Source organism: Coptis chinensis, chromosome 4 (assembly GCF_015680905.1).
Source record: "Coptis chinensis isolate HL-2020 chromosome 4, ASM1568090v1, whole genome shotgun sequence".
In the NCBI taxonomy this organism is placed as follows: domain Eukaryota; kingdom Viridiplantae; phylum Streptophyta; class Magnoliopsida; order Ranunculales; family Ranunculaceae; genus Coptis; species Coptis chinensis.
In genome coordinates this window covers 91310474-91329529 of record NC_141459.1, presented here as the reverse complement: position 1 = coordinate 91329529, position 19056 = coordinate 91310474, and positions in this window count along the sequence as shown.

The following is a 19056-nucleotide window of genomic DNA, read 5'->3' as shown; positions in this document are numbered from 1 at the left end:
TTAAGTTTTCATCATTTTAGTTCTTTCTTGGTTAATGTGTTATTTGCTTTGTTTCGTCAACAGCGTGCGTAGTATTAGAGACAGGAATAGATATCAAATTATATTATACTTACCAGCCAAGCATATTTTATACTTACCGCATTTCATGCTCAATTATAGAGTGGGTCGTCTCTGCACAAGTAATTAGTTTGACCCACCCTTCTGCAAAACTATATACAATCATATATTTAAAGATATATCATTAACCAACATATTACCATAATTATATTATTTAAGGCTTTCTTTGCGTGTCCCTAAAATCACGTCATATCTATGTCTTACCTAGTTTCCCTAGCTACCACAATCGCTACCCAACGCCGAACATGTACATCCACATGCCTCCCCTCACATAATGAACCACTCTGTGCATAGCTACCCTAAGCAGGATATCACATACCAGGTAACCCTCACACGAAAGCCATTATGTGAGTACTGCCACTATTCGGCATAAAAATATCGCGCGTCTGGTTCTAGTTTTTGACGCGAATAATCAATCCACTATTATTCGCCCGAGAAAGGGCCATTCAGATTCACTAAAACGCTAGAAGGGCTAATCAAATTACTTACGCCAGAAGGGCCAATCATATCACATACGCCCATCACTAGGGCCAAATCACATGAGTTGTGTAGCTAGGTTCTAGGATTTTCGTTACGTAATTTATTCAGGTGCCATACCTTAGTATCTCATAACCATTTCACTCTATCACGTGCCAAATAAATTATTGCACTAAGCCACCATATTTGGAAAATCTCAATAATAATTCTTGTTCTATCTCATGCCAGTATACTTAATTGTACTGAAGCTCAACGTTTCTCGTTATAATAAAAATCCACATTATCACGTGCCAATACTATTCATTGCACGATATACAAGCATCTTTATATCAAATCTCAAAACTTATTATTTCACGTGCCAATCATATATTGCACTACACCATATGAAACATCTCAAGCCTTCATAAATACTACAATTCATTTAAGTAGCAACTCATAATAGTAATCAATCATGTAAGGTATTCGTTCAATATATTTATGTGAACTCAATTCACTATCAAAGGCACACATTATTTCCATTTGTGCACAATATAAATAGTAAATAAATAATCAAAATATATGTCCATTCTACCAATGTCAAAATGAAACGACTTTAAAAAGAAAGAACAACTCGAGTCCAAATATCATGCATAATTATTCGAGTCCAAATCACAAGTCAAGTCAAACTGATCAACCATCAAAAGCCCAATACTAAAGTCCATGAATCTAAGTCCGTATGTAGTTTAATTCTCATAAAAACGTATATATCTAAGTCTTATAAGAATTCCCCTATTGTTACGTGCCAATATTTATATGCTTTACACACAACTCATGTCAATATTAATTAGATAATGGCAAACAAATTTATACAAGCTTCCATAGCATTTGATTTGTCCATACAATTTACAACATAAAACGTAACACAATTATACAGTCAAGAGTCCACGATCAAAGCCCAAAACCAAAACCCAAAAGTCCAAATATTTAAAGACCCCATTTGGATCTATATTAAGTTATATGGACCAGCCCCAAAACAAACTTGAAACTGGCCCAAATAAAACTAATTAGTTTTAGCCCAAACAACTTAAACTAAATCGGGCCCAAACTAAACAATCTAAGGTGATCTGGCCCAAAACAAAACAAATAGAATTGGCCCAAAACAATAAAAATGAATCCGGCCCAACAACTAAAATCTAAAGACTTTGGCCCAAAGCCCAAAGCCCAAGCCCAACCGGTCATCTTCCTCACCAGCTCCAGCAGCCTCTCCTCCACCACCAGCCACCACCAGTTCTTCTCCTCCTCCACTCATCACCCCATCGATTTTGATCCTTGGAAAAATCCCAACGACTTTAATACATGAAAAACTCGATTTCCTCTCCCCCTCACCAGCGCCAGTAGCTATAGCAGCTCTCCTCCACCAGCCACCACTGACCACCCACCGGCACTCCAACCTAACCGAAACCACTCAGGAGGAAAAACCCAACCAAAAGACCACCAAAAATTGGAAGTGAGACTGGGTGCACTGGGTCGCGATCTCGGTCACCCAAACCAGCGCACCAGCTCAATCCCGCCACCATCGATTCTTCTCCTCCTCTACTCTCACCCCATTGGTTTTGGTCCTTGGGAAAAACCCAAAGACTTTAATTAACCACAAAAAACGTAATACCTTAAATCGATTCCCTTCCTCCAAATCTGGATCTGTATTGCGCCACCATTAACAAGCATGAAGCTTCAACAGCTCCTCCCCACTCTCCAGTACTCCAACACCCACTACAACTAATCCTCCGTCAATCAAAACAACAACAACCACAACAGTATTCAAGTTCAAACTAATACACCGGACGATTGTGGGCTCGCGCCGCCATTACCGACCTCAGTTCCAACAGTTCAACAAATCAACTTCCAGAGTTTTAGTAATTAAGCAAAACAACCCATAGCATTTAACGAGTTAGCCATTCAATAGGATGAGAGAAAAATAATAGCATAGTAAAAGGAGAACAAAAACTAAGCGGAAGAAAAACTCGACAATAAATGTTTTTATTCGTAATAAAAGTAAAACTCTAGTTTCGATGGAAAAAGAAAAAACATAACTACTCACTTGTATTAAAAGCTCCACGAATCTCTTATAGTCCGAATCGTTGCTCTACCACTCTCTAGCAAGCGAGCCGCCTCCATTTTATATTATTATTATCCAAAAACCCTATTCTCTGGAAAAATATGAATATATACCTGGGTTTTGAAACCTAAGCCCAACACAGACTCGGGCCCAAAAATCAGGCCCACATATCCCAAATCCAATCCAACAAATTTTAAATAAATAAACTAATTAATAAATAAATAAATATATATATATTACAAATACGGACGTTACAATTTCCACCTATACATGTTGCCACAACCTAGAATTTGCAACAAATGTGGAGCAAAATAGTTCATTCATGAAACCGCAGAAATATGTTGCTCAAAAGGAAGAATAAATCTCTCGAGACCATCAGCACCACCAGATTTAGTTCAATTATTTTGTAATGAAGGTGACCTTGGGAAACATTTCACAGAAAACATACGGTCGTACAATCATGTGTTTCCATTTACTTCAATGGGTGTTGTATATGATGAAAATGTAACTCTCATCTATTACTTACTAAGAGTTGGTTGAGCCTTTTCTTCCTAACGTCTGTTGTACGTATGGTCATGAATCTTCTTTTGTGAAAATATTTCAGTTTCAAAATATTTGACTGTAATGCACTTTACACAGATTTGATTGGAATTTGGTGGAGTTGGTTTCTATTAAAAATGTCATTTTTTGGGTTCTCTCAAGATTATGTGAGTTCCTCTTTCTATGTTTTTATTCTTCCTCTATTCATTGTCTTACTAATCATCGCGTAATTTGTATTGATGCTTTAATTTGACAAAGAGAAACTTGCAATAGGTATGAGTTATTCACTCATCTTTATATATATATATATATATATATATATATATTAAATGCTCAAATATTTGTTGGATTTTCGGTCTAGGAAGTTCTAATATTTTTAGGATAGACTGGAGTCTGAGATGGGAATTGCGTGTGCATAACCGCTAAAGTTTTTATTTACTTTTTTCCTTTAGTTTTTCTTTATCATACCTAAAAGTTTTCATTAACGACAGTGTGAAATTGTTCTTTTCAAAGTTTTCTTAATAGCATATTGTTGCAAATATATTTCCCAAAATGAATAGTCATACTTCTATGTGTAGAATATCTTTTCCCATCTGCAATTTGATCAATATTGATTCTTCGTTTTTTGCTTTGGGATAAATGTGATTCTCATTATAGTTTGAATATTGTGGTAGGGAATGTTCCATTAAAATTAAGGTAAACGATGGGCAGAGACATGATATGTGGGTTACCTCTTCAGAACATTAGAATGGGAACAATGCATGTAGTAGACACTGTGATGTTAACTAGAAGGTACATCATTTCACTGCCCCACTCGATTTTTTTTTGTCTAATATGTTCCTTTAACGTTAGATAATTCATATAGGGAGGACATACCATGAACTATTAGATCATCCAATCAGAAAAGAATTATAGGAAAATATTGTAAGTTAACCAGATGGGAATATGGGTCCATCTTCGAAGTGTTGTTGATCAAACCTCGAAATCAGAATAAAAAGGATGCATGTCAAATTAAAAGAGGATAATTATTCATTGGAAAACATGCACTTAGCAAGTGGAGAATAGATAGTTAGTTAATTGGAAATCGTGCGATAATCTCATGCGTCAATTCTAGGACCGGTCGTTTCTAAATTTAGAAAGCCGAACAAGATCAATATGACTTCTATTCAGAGTTTGCTTTTGAGTTCAATTGCTGCTTCAGAGGTCAGAGGCTTCTTTTGTACATTGTGATGTTTAAATCCGATTGAATATGCTGGTGGTGTATTGGTGTATTTGGTTGTTGCAAGTTTGTTTCTACATAAGTTGTCGTATCTTTACTGTTGTTGCAAAGTAAAAACCTATTCTTAAAAGTCAATTGTTCGATCAATCAATTGGCATTCCAGATGTACTACTCTCTAATTTTTAATTAAAAAACTGAGGTTTAATCTGTCTGTACACAAACTATAGCTTATGAACAACAAATACATGGGGGTTTTTTTTTGTGCAGTTTGCATGCTTCAAATTAATTAACATTGCATTTTTATTTTGTGTAATGGACATTATGGGAAGTCCAAATATTTTGGATCGCAACTGTAGATTAGATGGATACAACCATTAAGCAATGAAATTTTAAGTTCAATTTAGGCTATTTTCAGACATACGATTAAGCCAAAACATTTTCTTCCATTGGTTGAACTTAATCATGTAAGTTTTTTCCATTCTCAGTGTTGCAGGCTACTTTCAGACATACGATTAAGCTAAAACATTTTCTTCCATTGGTTGAACTTAATCATGCAAGTTTTATCCATTCTCAGTGTTGCAGGCGCAACGCGTGTGCCTATTTACTAGTTTATTATAAACATAATTGGTCTAAATGTAATACTATCAAGGGGTTTAAACTACACTTTTGGATACTTATCAAGAGACATCCTGGATTATGTGCATTCAGATGTGTGGGGACCTTCTAGAGTGGCTTCTAAAGGAGGTAATCGGTATTATGTCTCTTTCATCGATGATTATACACGCTATGTGTGGGTATATATCTTGAAGTCCAAGGATGAAGTTTTTGTGACATTTAAAAGGTGGAAAGCAATGGTTGAGAAACACACAGAAAGAAAGGTGAAGACTTTGAGGTATGATAATGGTACTAAGTATAACTATAGTCCTTTCAAGGAGTTCTATGCGCAACAGGGTATTGTTAGACACTAGATAGTGAGGGGCATGCCACAGCAGAATGGGTTAGCAGAAAGAATGAATCGCGTTGCTTAAAAAAGCTAGATGTTTGCTTTCCAATGCCAATCTTGGCAAAGAGTTCTGGGCAGATGCAATGGCCATGGCATGCTACTTGTATAATAGATAACCAATTCTGGCGATAGACTGCAAGACACCTTATGAGGTGTGGACAGGAAAACTAGTTGATTATGATATTTTGCGCGTATTTGGATCTAGTGCTTACTACCACATGAAGGATAGTAAATTTGATTCTAAAGCTAAGAAAGCTATATTCTTGGGTTATGCAAAGGGAGGAAAGGGATACAGATTATGGTGTCTTGAGAACCACAAGTTCCTAGTCAGCAGTGAGATTACCTTTGATGAGACTTCGGTGCTATATTTTAGCAAGTCGAGAATGCTGGAGAGAGTGGTGATTCTATAGAATCTCAAGTGATTGAGATGCAAGCGTCAGAGGATGGTATAAAGAGTGAGGTTCTTAATGAAAGAACTATTCAACAAGAAGTAGAGTTACAACAACCTGAGCAACAAGTTGTGGCTATATCAAAGCCAAAGAGAAGTGTTAAACAAGTTACAAAGTATGGGTATGAGTGGAGCATTATGGTTGACCGGACTCGGTTGCCTACGCATTGAATATCGAGGGTGATGAACCAAACGACTTTAAAGAAGTTGTTAGAGATGGTCAATGCAAAGATTGGTCGGTGGATATGCAGGAAATGGTGGGGCTCATGACAAGTTTTGTACTTGAGGATTTGTTTCATTGCCTAAGGGCAAGAGGGCTTTGGGTTGTAGAAGATTCTCTATGGAGTTGAGTTCCAACATTAGGTGGAGTCACTCCATTTCTTATATTGTTGATTGATGCCTTTCATAGGCATGGCCCTTTTGTGGGCATTATTTCTCTTTGTGAGCATGAGTCTCTGTGAAGATAGTCCTTTGTGGGCATGACTCTTTGTGGGTGGCTCTTCGCGGGTAAGACACTTTGTGGGTGGCTCTTCATGGGCAAGACTCTTTGTGGACAAGGTCTTTTGGGATAGTTGATGGTGAGTTCGGGATGTGGTTTGAAGAATAGTGATTCTTGGTGGATAGTATGCTTGTGTTCAGTTCGGTTTTATGTGTTAAAACCTCACCGAGGTGGAGAATGTTGGGAAATAGAGATTTCATAAAAACAGCATCTTGATATCGAATATGCATGGCATAGCCAGCAGCTAGGTACTGAGAAAGCGAGGGATTTTCAGCATTGAAACACCAAGCCAAGCATGATATTTCGGTATCCAGATACCGAATTTTTATACCCACTATATAAGAGAAAATAGAAAGAGTGTAATAACTTTTTCTTTATGAGATACTTGGATCTAACTTTTTCTTTGTGAGAAAGTTGAGAGAACTTAACCTAGAACAAAAGAGAGTTTTGAGAGAGAACATTCTTTGTGAGTGTTAGTGAGAAATCATTCTTAGTGAGTGAAGTGAGAAATTCTCTTGTAATCCTCTATCTTGTTCATCTATTAAATCATTGATTTCACCGTGTGGAGATAGGCACATTGCCAAACCACCTTAAATTCTTGTGTTGTGGTGTGTGCTCTTTACTTCCTCTCTTTACTTGTTGATATGATGCTTGTTTGTTGATATTGTTGTTGGGTTGTTGTTTGGGGAATTTGTTGGAACATTTGTCTTAGTAGAAAGATCACACCTTTGTGGTTGATCTAGTTGTTGTTGTTAGCTTCCGCGACATTGTGTTATCTCGATCTTCTACTTAAAAGAGAAGTTAACCAAGCCGCGAGAATGGCAATTATGTAATACACACTTTACATGAATGGTTGTGGACTTGTGGTATCTCTTTGACTTAGTTGTGTAAATATATTTGCTCATATGTAGATATGAATGATTTACTGAATTAATTCAGCAAAAAATAAATGTTTTTGGAGGTTTTGCTAGCTAGGTTTCTGGTTGAGATACACGATCGTGAGTGATTCATTTATAGGATTGGTCTCTCATATCCCACATTAAATGGGAACTCGGATACCCTTTTGTTGCAGTCTTTCCATATGTGTTTTTTTGGTAGTATCTAGCTCGAGTAAGATGGCATGTCTTCTAACATTATTGATTTCTTTCCCTACTATTTGGAGGTTGAGGAATTATGTAATATTCAGTGGTAAAGTGGCAACAATGTAAGCAACCATCCATAACAACATTAAACAAACACAATTTGTTTGAAATATATATAGTGCGCTAGGATTAGCAATCATGTTGGTGGTTCATTAAGAGAAGGCTCATTTTACTCTAGGCATAGAAAGTGAAGTTTTAATTACTATTGTATCTTTTAACTATCTGGAAACCTGGTCTGGCATATGTAAGTCGGTTTCAAGGAGGTTGTGCACCATTGTAGTAATGACCCTGCATCCTCACCTAACAATTTCCAGATTTGATGTAGTCTTTTTTGCAGGCAAAATGTGAATATTATATATAATAATAAGGTTACAATATAGGAGTTAAGCACCTCCCGGCTGGATTAAGTTCCCGTTTTGAATCCAAAAAATATATTCCATGAAGGTGATAAAGAATTCATTCTAATTTCTAAACCATGTGTGTTTCCAGTAAAAGTAATTCATTTATATCTTGCTTGAATGTTTCTAGCCCTGGGTGGAAGAGGAGTCGGATCCACATCTTTCCCCTTTGTCTTGATTCCTTTCTTCTTCTAAATCTGCCATGGTTCATCACCATCCTCTGAGTTATCCTTGTCATCAGTATGCTCCTGCAACATCCATGTAGGCTTATACTTTTTCTTTGATATCGTCTGACATGGTTCTTTACCATCCTTGGCATTATGATAGGGAATATAGGGGTAGTAGAGGGGCATAGTTTTTTTGTACTCTCGGAGGTAGGGGGTACATACAGTGTCTCGATAGTCTTTCATTTCGAGTGTTTTAAGTTAAGGGGTGCATGCTCTTGGTTTAGTCTGTCAGAAGGGGCGCACGCCCTATGGGCTTTTTTGATGTCAATCTTTGTTTTCAGTCGGTGAACTTAGATCACCGCTAGCCTTTGTTTTAGGTTTAGGAAACCTATTTAAGGCCTTTTGAGGGTTTGTAAAAGACACTTTTGGTTTATTTATTTTATTTGATCGAATCTTGGTTAAAGATTGACTATTTTATCGATTCTCGGTTAAAGATTGATTATTTTAGATTGTTTGAGAGCTAATGCTTCGCATAATTGCATCAGTTGGTATCAGAATCAGCTACGGACTGGATATGTATGATAAATAGCGTATGGCCGAACTTTCTAGGCAGGTAGCATCGCTACACAGTCTTTACTCGGCAGCTTGACCATTCTTATAAGTGTCAGACACCAGCAGTGGAAGATGCATTGAAGGTAAACAGTTCTAAAACTTCGAACCTTGTTGATGTGGTTGACAAAAATTCAATTTTTATTTTTGAAGTTGAAGAAAAATTGAATTTTGTTTATTGGGATTTACCCCCTTTGTTTGATGAGGGGTCTGTTGAAGAGGGGATGTATTATCAAGTAGGTAAAAAATTGGATTTTCTCTAATGGGATTTACCACCGATTGATAATGCTTCTCTTGACGATGACAAATTATCTGTTTTGTGTTTTGTGGATCTGAGTTTGTCAAACTTGGAGGAAAGATTTGGTTGTGTTGGTTTGGTGTGTTTGTTTGAAGGTTTTGCAAATCCGTTCCTTGACGACTTTGAAGATTTATTCCTTGAGGAGAATCCTTGCTTGTTTTTCAGAAGATATTTGTCTGTGCACGTTGTGACTACGAGTTTTTTTCGACAAGCTATGCAAATTAGTCAATATCGTGGCAAAGTTAACATTTGAGGATGACTTAAGTCTATTTTGCTGTTCATCTTCTGTCTTTGTGCCAGTGACATTCGAGGATGAATGTCCTCAAAGTCGGGGAGAATGATAGGGAATAGAGGGGTAGAGGGGCGCATGCCCTGGTGTAACGCCCGTATTTTAAAAATACATTTTTATCTATTTAATTAATTAATTTAATTATTTTCAAAATTCGTCGGATTGGACTCGGGATACATGGGCCTGGTTTTGGGCCCGAGTCGGTGTTGGGCTTGGGTTTCGGACCCAAGTATATAAGCACATTTTTCTAGAAAATAGGGTTCCTGGATAATAAAATAATGAAAATGGAGGCAGAGAGAAGCTGGTTTGCTGGAGCGTTGGAGCGCGACGAATCGGACTAGGAGGATTCGTCGAACTGTACATACAGGTGAGTAGCTATTTTGCTATTTCACCGAATTTATGGTTTTCCGTGTATACGGACATTTTATCTGTCTAAGGTTTCTGTCCGTTATTATTATTCAATTTCCTGTTTTATTTGGAGTTTTGTTGCATTTGGTAAATCGGCCGGAGTGTTAAACCGTTGAACTCGAGCTTAAACCGTTTTGAACTCTTCTTTGGTGTTCATGGCGGCTAAAAGCCCAAACAAATAAATCGTATTGATTATCTGTCTTGTTAGTTAGATTATTCTTTGTTGTTGTATCGCGGGTTGGGGGAGTTCGAAGCTTGAAGGTCCATAAATGGCGGACGGGCCTTGGGCGTCCTCGAAATCGTTTTTTATGTGTTTGATTGTTTGTTTTGGTTTGGATGTTGGTTGTTGAGGTTTGGATGGGTGTTGTTGGGTTGTGTAGTGCGTGATGTCGGGGGCCAAAGCTTGGTTGGAGGCGGCAATGGCGGCCGAAGCAAGAAATCGTTTTTATTAAACTTTGTTGTTTGGATTTTGTTTGGGTATTTGAATGGATTGAATGGTTTGTAGTGATGGGACCGAGTGTTGTGAAGTGGGGAGCGTTTGAACAAGCTTTAATGGAGGTCGGCGGTTTCTAGATCTAGTTTTGGGGAAGGTTAGATCTAAGGAATTGAGGCTTTGGCGTTAATTAATGTTAGAGGGTTTTATTTATGAGTAAAACCGATAGGTTGGAATGGGTAGGTGATTAGGATTAGTGGTGGCGGATTTTTGGTGGTGGTGGAGGAAAATTTGGGGAAGAAGATGATGCAATGTAGCTGTGGTTTGGGCCTTGGGCGAATCCACTTTGCTATATGGGTCGACCTTGTTTTGTTTGCTTGGGCGGTTCTTTTGTTTTAGTTTTGGACCGGTTTAGATTCAGTTCTTGGGCCCTAGTCTTGTTTTGTCTTGGGCGATTTCTTTAAGTGGTTGGGCCCTTTTCCTATTTGGTTTGAAATTTTTGGGATCAATTTAATTAAGATTTGTGGACCGATTCGATTAAATTGATGGGCATTATCATTTTGTGTTTTGGACCGGTTCTAATATTAGCCTATGGGTCCGTTTCATTTGTATTTGTGGACCGGTTTAACTTAACTTTTTGGGCGGGTTTAATATTGTATGGACCGATCCATTGGACTTAAAATAGATCTACATGGGTCTTTTTGTTTTAGACTTTCCTGTTCTAAGGTTTGGGCTCCGCTTTGTTGGTCCGAACCATTACCTTTCGTCATGAGCCCACGAGCCATGCACCTTTGACCTTAGCCATGAACCATGGCTATGACCTGAACCCGTCGAACACCGAAACGGCGGTTGGACTTTGACAATAGCCGGTTTGACTTCGACCACGGCGTGTTGATTTTGGCGTTGACCATGATGTGTTGACTTTGACCATGATGGGTTGACTTTGATTTTTGACCATGATGTGTTGACTTTGACCATGATGGGTTGACTTTGATTTTGACCATGATGGGTTGATTTTGACCGTTGACATTGGACTTTGACTTTGACCATGATGGGTTGACTTTGATTTTGACCATGATGGGTTGACTTTGACCGTTGACATTGGACTTTGACTTTGACCATGATGTGTTGGCTTTGGCTTTGACCATGATGTGTTGACTTTGACCATGATGGGTTGACTTTGATTTTGACCATGATGTGTTGACTTTGACCATGATGTGTTGACTTTGACCATGATGTGTTGACTTTGACTTTGACCATGATGTGTTGACTTTGGCTTTGACCGTCGACCGTTGACTTTGACCGTTGACTTTTCCAGTTTTTCACATATTTGACTATATGGATAAATGTAATAATAAAACGTTGTCGAATATTATATAATTTGGGTTTGTCATTATCTAATTTAGATTTGGCGTGAGTAGTGGAGTAAAAGCATATATATATTGGGCTTTGATTGTGGATTTGTTGATTGTTTTATTTGTGCTTTCGCTTTATGTGTATATTATATGGACACATATAGTAATAAAATGTTGTGGAAGCTGGTATAATTGGGTGGTCATTATCTAAGAAAGATTTGACCTTGATGTTGTGTATTTTTGACACGTGACGATATTGAGATGTTAGGAGATATTATATTCCTAATACGTTATAATAAAAATGTATGCGATACGTTGAAGCATTGTGACATAATATAATATGTTGAGATAGTTATATTACTGCAATACCATGGAAAAATGTATATACACTCCATTATTTTATATGTGAGATGCTAATATAGTATTGGTGAATATTTGCCCACGGGAGTGTGGTGTAGTGCAATAATATATTGGCACGTGAAAGAATGAATTTTGGTTAGGAGATATAACTGAGATATTTCTATGTATTGTGGCTTAGTGCAATAAGGTAATTGACCTGCACGTGGTATAGTAGAAATGCTTATGAGTCATAAACGTATGACACCTGAATAAATTACGTAACGAAAATCCTAGAACCTGACTACCACAACTCATGTGATTTGCCTTGTGTGGGCTTATGTGATATGATTGACCCATGTGTTGGGTGTATATATAAGATGTTGATTGACCCACGTGTTGGGCAATCGTAGCCGAATAGTGGCTTGATATATTCCGTTCGCAAAATAGAACGATGATCGCGCTAATATTTTATCTTTGAATAGTGGCGGTGCTTACATAGATTTGGCTTCCGTGTGAGGATTTACGGTGTCGCGCATCCCGCTCGAGGTGGTTCACGCACGGAGTGGCTCATTATGTAAAGGGAGGCATGTGGATGTACATGTTCGGCGTTGGGTAGCGATTGTGGTAGCCAGGAAAACTAGGTAAGACATAGATCTGACGTGATTTTAGGGACACACAAAAAGAAAGCCCGAAATAATCTAATTATGGTAATATGTTAGTTAATGATGTATCTTTAGATAGATGATTGTATATGCTTGGTGGTTATAGTTTAGTTAGAACCTAAAATTCCTCGATGGAGGAACTACATGCCTTATTTATTATGAGTATAGGTTGTTGTGTGGTTAGTGGGAAGTTAAAGGCCTCAAATTGGAGGAACTACCGCCTTAGTTATTGAACTTAAGGATGTTGTATTAGTCGTTGAAAGTTAAAACCTCGATGGAGGAACTAACTGCCATTATGGATTGTGTATGTATATGTATAATTATATGTTGTATTTTAGGGCTACTCACACCAAAGATTTTTATAATCTTGACCCGATTTGCATGTTTGCTTATCGGGTGTGTTCATTCAATGAACATAGTTGATAAGTTTTGACAGTGTAGTGTTGTTGAAAGTGGGTTCTTTGCTTGTGGTTTTGCGTGGCGTTGATCCGAGGATTTGTGTTGTTTTCCCTTGAGGTGATATAGGTTTTCAGTCTAGACAAAGTTATTTGTATTTTCATTTGTAATTTTAAATAAAGAGTTATTGGAGAGAGATTTGTAACCTAATTTTATTTGTAAATTTTTGTAAGGAAGAGGACTTTTGTTTAAGTTAAAATTTTTATTGGTTTTAATTATCCGCATATTTTAAACTATTTATGGGCTTTTGGAAGTGGAGAGTGCGTCACACCTCGGAGATCGAAGAGTCGGGGACAAATAATGTTTTTTCCGAATTCTGTCGAAATTCGGGGTGTGACACCTGGTGTCTCAGTAGTCTTTTATTTCGAGTGTTTTAAGCTAAGGGGTGCATGCCCTTGGTTTAGTCTGTCAGAAGGGGCGCATGCCCTATGGGCTTTTTTGATGTCAGTCTTTGTTTTCAATCGATGAACTTAGATCACCGCTAGTCTTTGTTTTAGGTTTAGGACACATATTTAAGGCCTCTTGAGGGTTTGTAAAAGACACTTTTGGTTTATTTATTTTATTTGATCGACTCTTGGTTAAAGATCGACTATTTTATTGATTCTTGGTTAGAGATTGATTATTTTAGATTGTTTGAGAGCTAACGCTTCGCATAATTGCATCAGTTTGTAAATGACACTTCTTTTTTATTCAATTTATTTGATCGACTCTTGGTTAAAGATCGACTTTTATCGATTCTCGGTTAGAGATCGATTATTTTAGATTGTTTGAGAGCTAACGCTGAATTACTCCTACATCACATTATCATCATCATCTGCAATGTCAGCCCAATTAACCGTTCTTAGCAGTGAATTTGTCTCATTCAATAATTTGAGCCTGTTTCCACCTCCAGTAGTGGAAGAGGATTGCTCTACATATCTCGTGGATGAAGAAGAATAGGAGTCTACTCGACTATTCAAGCTCTCAACTACAGTGCCTTTATCTATATCAGGAGGGGATGCTAAGTTAGGAGCTCTGTTGAAAGTTAGAGACCCTTGAATCTCAACATCTGACCTCATCTGACTCATCTCATTCCCCCCTTGTCAACATCATATCATCAACCAAAGGGGAATCCTCGCGAATGATAGTAGTTGAATTTTGATCTTCAATAGCCCTAACCTCGATAGATGTTTGTAGCCCCATTACCTTCATAGTAGAAACTTCTGCAAATACCACTACTTCTTGTTCCACTACTTCGTTTGGTGTAGTTCCCTGTTCATTTACTGGCACTACTAGTTCCATTTCTTCATCTATTCTTGCTTCCTGATCATCAAAGATTGCTGCATCCAAGTCTTTGGGAGCTATAGGTTCTTCTAGAACAAGAATGGGCAAAACTTCTGTAGAGCCTTCAGCCACTGCAGAAATAGATACTCCCAGATCCTCTGAAGGAACGATTAATCCCTGCGCATCCTTGGCTCCACTTATTTCTGCATCTGTGTTTCTCTTATTGTTTCTTCCTCTATTCTGTCTTTTCCTTCGTGTTGGTACTTCCATGTTGGCCTGCGGCGCAGCTCTTTGATCCTTCTTTAGTCTAGATTCTGTCTTAGTTTGCATTTCCTTTTGCAGAGCTTTGCATCCACTCATCAAGTGACCGATGGATTTGCAGTGCCCACAAAATTTTGGTAGTCTTGATACCTCAATCTCTTGCAAAAAATCATCCCCATTAGGAACTTCGACAAGAATTTGATTTGGTATATGCTTGGACAAATCCAAATCAACCAAAACGCTAGCATAGAACCCTAACTCCCTTTCAGCAGTGGCTTTATCTATGCCTATAGGATACCCCATACATCTACCCATAGACATCAGGATTTTGTAATCCCAAATTTGTTGCTTGAGCTTTGGAAATTTAATCCACACCATGGCATGAGTTATGCACTGAACATCAGGATCAAAATCTGGTTTCCATTTTGATAACCTTAATAATTGATTTTCAAAATTCCATGGACCTCCACTCCAAATTTTAACTAGATCATCTTCACAAGTTAGCCTAATCATGAAATAGCCCTTACCAAGTGGAACGATTTTCCAGTTACCTTTTGGTCGCCATTTCTTTCTCAGCTGCTATCGCTCGAACCGAATCAAGCTTGATCTTTTGGAAGTCTAATCGACCCACTAAACTGAACTTGCAAAAGCTGATACCTCTTTTCAAACGCTTTTTCTGGAATTCGGATAGAGGGTATGTTACATTACATAACAGGAACCGGCAATTCAGAAACATCTATTTCCATGGAAGCGTTGGCCTCAACTTTTTTCTGCAAAAGAAAGCCTTTTAACAGCAGCGTTCGTACCATTAGAAACAGGTTGAACCCAAGCCAAAGATCTTTCTACCTCAGAAGTGACCAAGTTCGCATGACTGAGATTTTCCAATTCATAAAGATCCATACTTATTTAATTACACTAAAGACCCTCGTCAAATGAGGGGGGGATAGGGATGATGAGGATTTTAATGGGGACCATTTTAGTGGCGATTGAATAGCTAGCACTACACCAAATTGGTTAATAAAAGACAGGTTAAAAGACGCGAATATTAGCGCCGAATCTTTGGACCATAACCAGCGTCGTTTGTATTACAAAAGTCTCGTTTATTATTTTTGTTTGAAATACTTCAAAAAGCCCAAAACGAAATCCTTTGATCAGACTCCACTCTTTTTTCTTTGTTCATTTCATCTTTTTTTTTTTTTCATTTCTCATAAAGATTAAGGCGATTCCACTCGTTGTCAAAGGTGTTTTACTCAATAAGGTGATTTTTCATTCACCTCAAATCTAATTAGAAACCCTAGCTTTCTTATTATATTTTCCGTTCTCCTCAAATCGAATGGAATTGTTAAATTCGTTGATTTTGTTAAATTGAATCGAATTGTTAAAGGTGTTTTTCATATTGTGGTATTAGAAACTTTGAATCTTCCTATTTGTTAGATCGAACTTATCATGTTTAGTTGTTTTACTCAATAAATTGTAATGAAGATTTGAGTTTGCTTTACTATATGTACTCGTGTTTTCTAGATCATGCTATCCTAACTGTTTATTCTCATGTAAAGTCTACTTTTATATTGTTTTAAGCTTGCAGAGTTGCTTTTTATTTTCTAAGAAACTTCTTTAGGCTCTCCTTGGAGGATTGACACCATAACTTCAACTTTTGCACAAACATAATTGGTGCATGATATATTGTTGTTTTTAAAAACGTTGTTTTAAATGTACCTTGGTGCATGATTGTTATTGTTCAATTAATAAAGGTTGTGCACGTGTACTGTTGTGGTAAATGTGATAGGAATGGCTTTATTACCACTAAACAAAGATTGGATGTTAGCACCATCGAATAGTGATGAATACTTGGATGGACTTGAATCCTTTTTAAAGTTCATGACTGATAGATTAGGATAAGGAACTTGGTGCTCTTGTCCATGTGCGAGGTGTCGTAATGTGAGTGGAAGGGTTGATCCGAAAATAGTGGCTGACCATTTAATTCGTATTGGAATAGACCCATCCTATACGACATGGTATTTTCATGGGGAATCATTTGAAGAAGATGCAATCAATGTTGAGACTGTTGGTCCTTCCTCCCATAGCCAATATGAAGATGGCTATTCTCGAGACATTGATTTAGTTAGTGAAGAGTTGGGATATGTCCATCTTGATGGTTTGGATGAGTCCATGGATGGGAGTACTTCAGATGAAGATCGAAATGTAGATGAGATGAGCTTGGACGACGATTCAAATTCTCATAATGAGTACCACTTGCCATAAATCCAAATGACATAGGGAAGGAAACGAAGTTTAACAATTTATGGGAAGATGTGAAGAGGCCAATTTATTCATCTTGTAGGAACAATCAAAAACGAAGTTATCTCAGAATGATTGAGCTTGGTTAACCTTAAGACAAAACATCACCGTCGGACAACCTGTTTCACCGATCTATTGAACACTCTAAGAGGAATTCTCCTCAAGATAATACCTTACCAAGGTACATACATGAAGCCAAAGAATTGATCAAGTCTTTAGGTATGGAGTATGAGACGATAGATGCTTGTCCAAATGATTGCATATTATATTGGAAAGATGATGAAAGTCTACAATGTTGTCCAAGATGTGGTGTAAGTAGATGGAAGAATGAAAGAGGTGATGATCTATTAGAGAAGAAAAAACCCGTACCAGCGAAAGTATTGAGATACTTCCCCTTGATACCGAGGTTGCAAAGATTGTATAGGTAATCCTATTGTTTAAATACTTATAACACATTGCCATTTAGTTTTAACACGTAGCCAATTAAGATATTTATGTTTTCGTAGTGTTCCTTGGATTGCGGAGCAAATGACATGGCATTCGAGGGCGGTTGTCAATGAAAATAGAATGCGTCATCCAGTCGACTCTCTTAATTGGAATACAATTGATGCTAAGTATCCGGAGTTTTCTTTTGAGCCTCGAAATGTCCGTCTAGGACTTGCAACGGATGGGTTTAATCATTTTTCTCATCAGAGCAATTCGTATGCTTGCTGGTCTGTTATGGTTGTTCCCTATAACTTACCTTCATCTCTCTGCATGAATAATCAATTTGTTATGGTGTCTATGTTGATACCCGGGAAGAGTAGTCCAGGGAAAAACATTGATGTCTACTTGCAGCCTTTGATTGCAGAGTTGAAAGAGTTGTGGTCCCCAGGCACTCCAGGCCATGTTATGATTCTTATACTCGGTCTACTTTTACCATGAATGCAGTTTTATTATGGGTTATTCATGACTTTTCTGTGTATAGCATGCTTTCTGGTTGTAGAATTGGTGGAACTTGTGGTTGTCCTGTTTGTGCCGAAAATACGTGTTCAATTAGATTGAAACATGGGTCTAAGACTGCATATATGGGTCACATAAGATTTCTTCATGAAGATCATCCTTCTAGGCGTCAAAAGAAACCGTTTGATGGAAAGGAAGAACTTGAGACTGCTCCATCCCGATTGACCGGTACTCAGGTGTTGAGCATAGTAGAAGGGTTTGAAACGGTGTATGGAAAGGGGGCACCAGATAATGGCCCTAGTGCGTGGACCAAATGCTCAATTCTAACTAAGTTGCCATATTGGGAGGCAAGTAATGTTTGAACAATATTTTGAATATGATTTATCATGTTTCATTGTCATTTGAATGTTTGTATAATGCACAGGACTTGTGTGTCTTTCACAATTTGGATGTGATGCATGTAGAAAAGAATGTCGCGGAGAATCTCATTGCAACTTTTATGGAATTGGACAAGAGTAAAGATGGGTTGAAAGCACGCCTAGATTTGAAAGAGATGAAAATTAAGCAACATTTGTGGCCCATAGAATCGGGAGATAAGTTACTATTACCAAAGGTTGAGTTTGCTCTATCCCGGGTTGAGAGAAAACTCTTCTTAGAGACTTTGCCCACTTTGAAGGTACCTATTGGATATAGCTCTAATTGGAAGCGACATGCAAACAGGGTAGATTTTGAATTGAAAGGACTGAAGTCACATGATTATCATATTTTGATGCAACAATTATTACCATTACTACTAATGCATGCTTTTAAAAAACACAAGCCATTGCGTGTAGCTATTGGGCAATTGTCAACATTCTTTAAAATCCTTTGCTCCAAAGTAATTTACCGTGATGAGCTTCGTATTAAAGAAAGAGTGGTCGAAGCATTGTGTGTCTTTGAGAAATATTTTCCACCTTCGTTCTTTGTTATCATGACACACCTTGTTGTGCATTTGGCGGAAGAAGCAGAAATTTGTGGACCAGTTTGGAGTCGGTGGATGTACATTTTTGAGCGGTAAGTTTTTTGAGCAAATCGTGCTTATTTTTGTTATTAGTTATAAATAATATCTTGGTGGTGACATGCCTTAGGATGTTGAGATCTTATAAGAAGTACGTAAAGAATCCGGGACACCCTGAAGGTTGTATTGCTGAACATTATGTCATTGAAGAATCAATAATGTACTGCATGGAGCACATGCCCAATGGCTCAAAGGGAAGCCACAAGCGAGGCAAGGAGAGATATATTGATGATGATGGTGAATTTGTAAGCGAAAAACCCCTTAACAAAAAAGGGGTACAT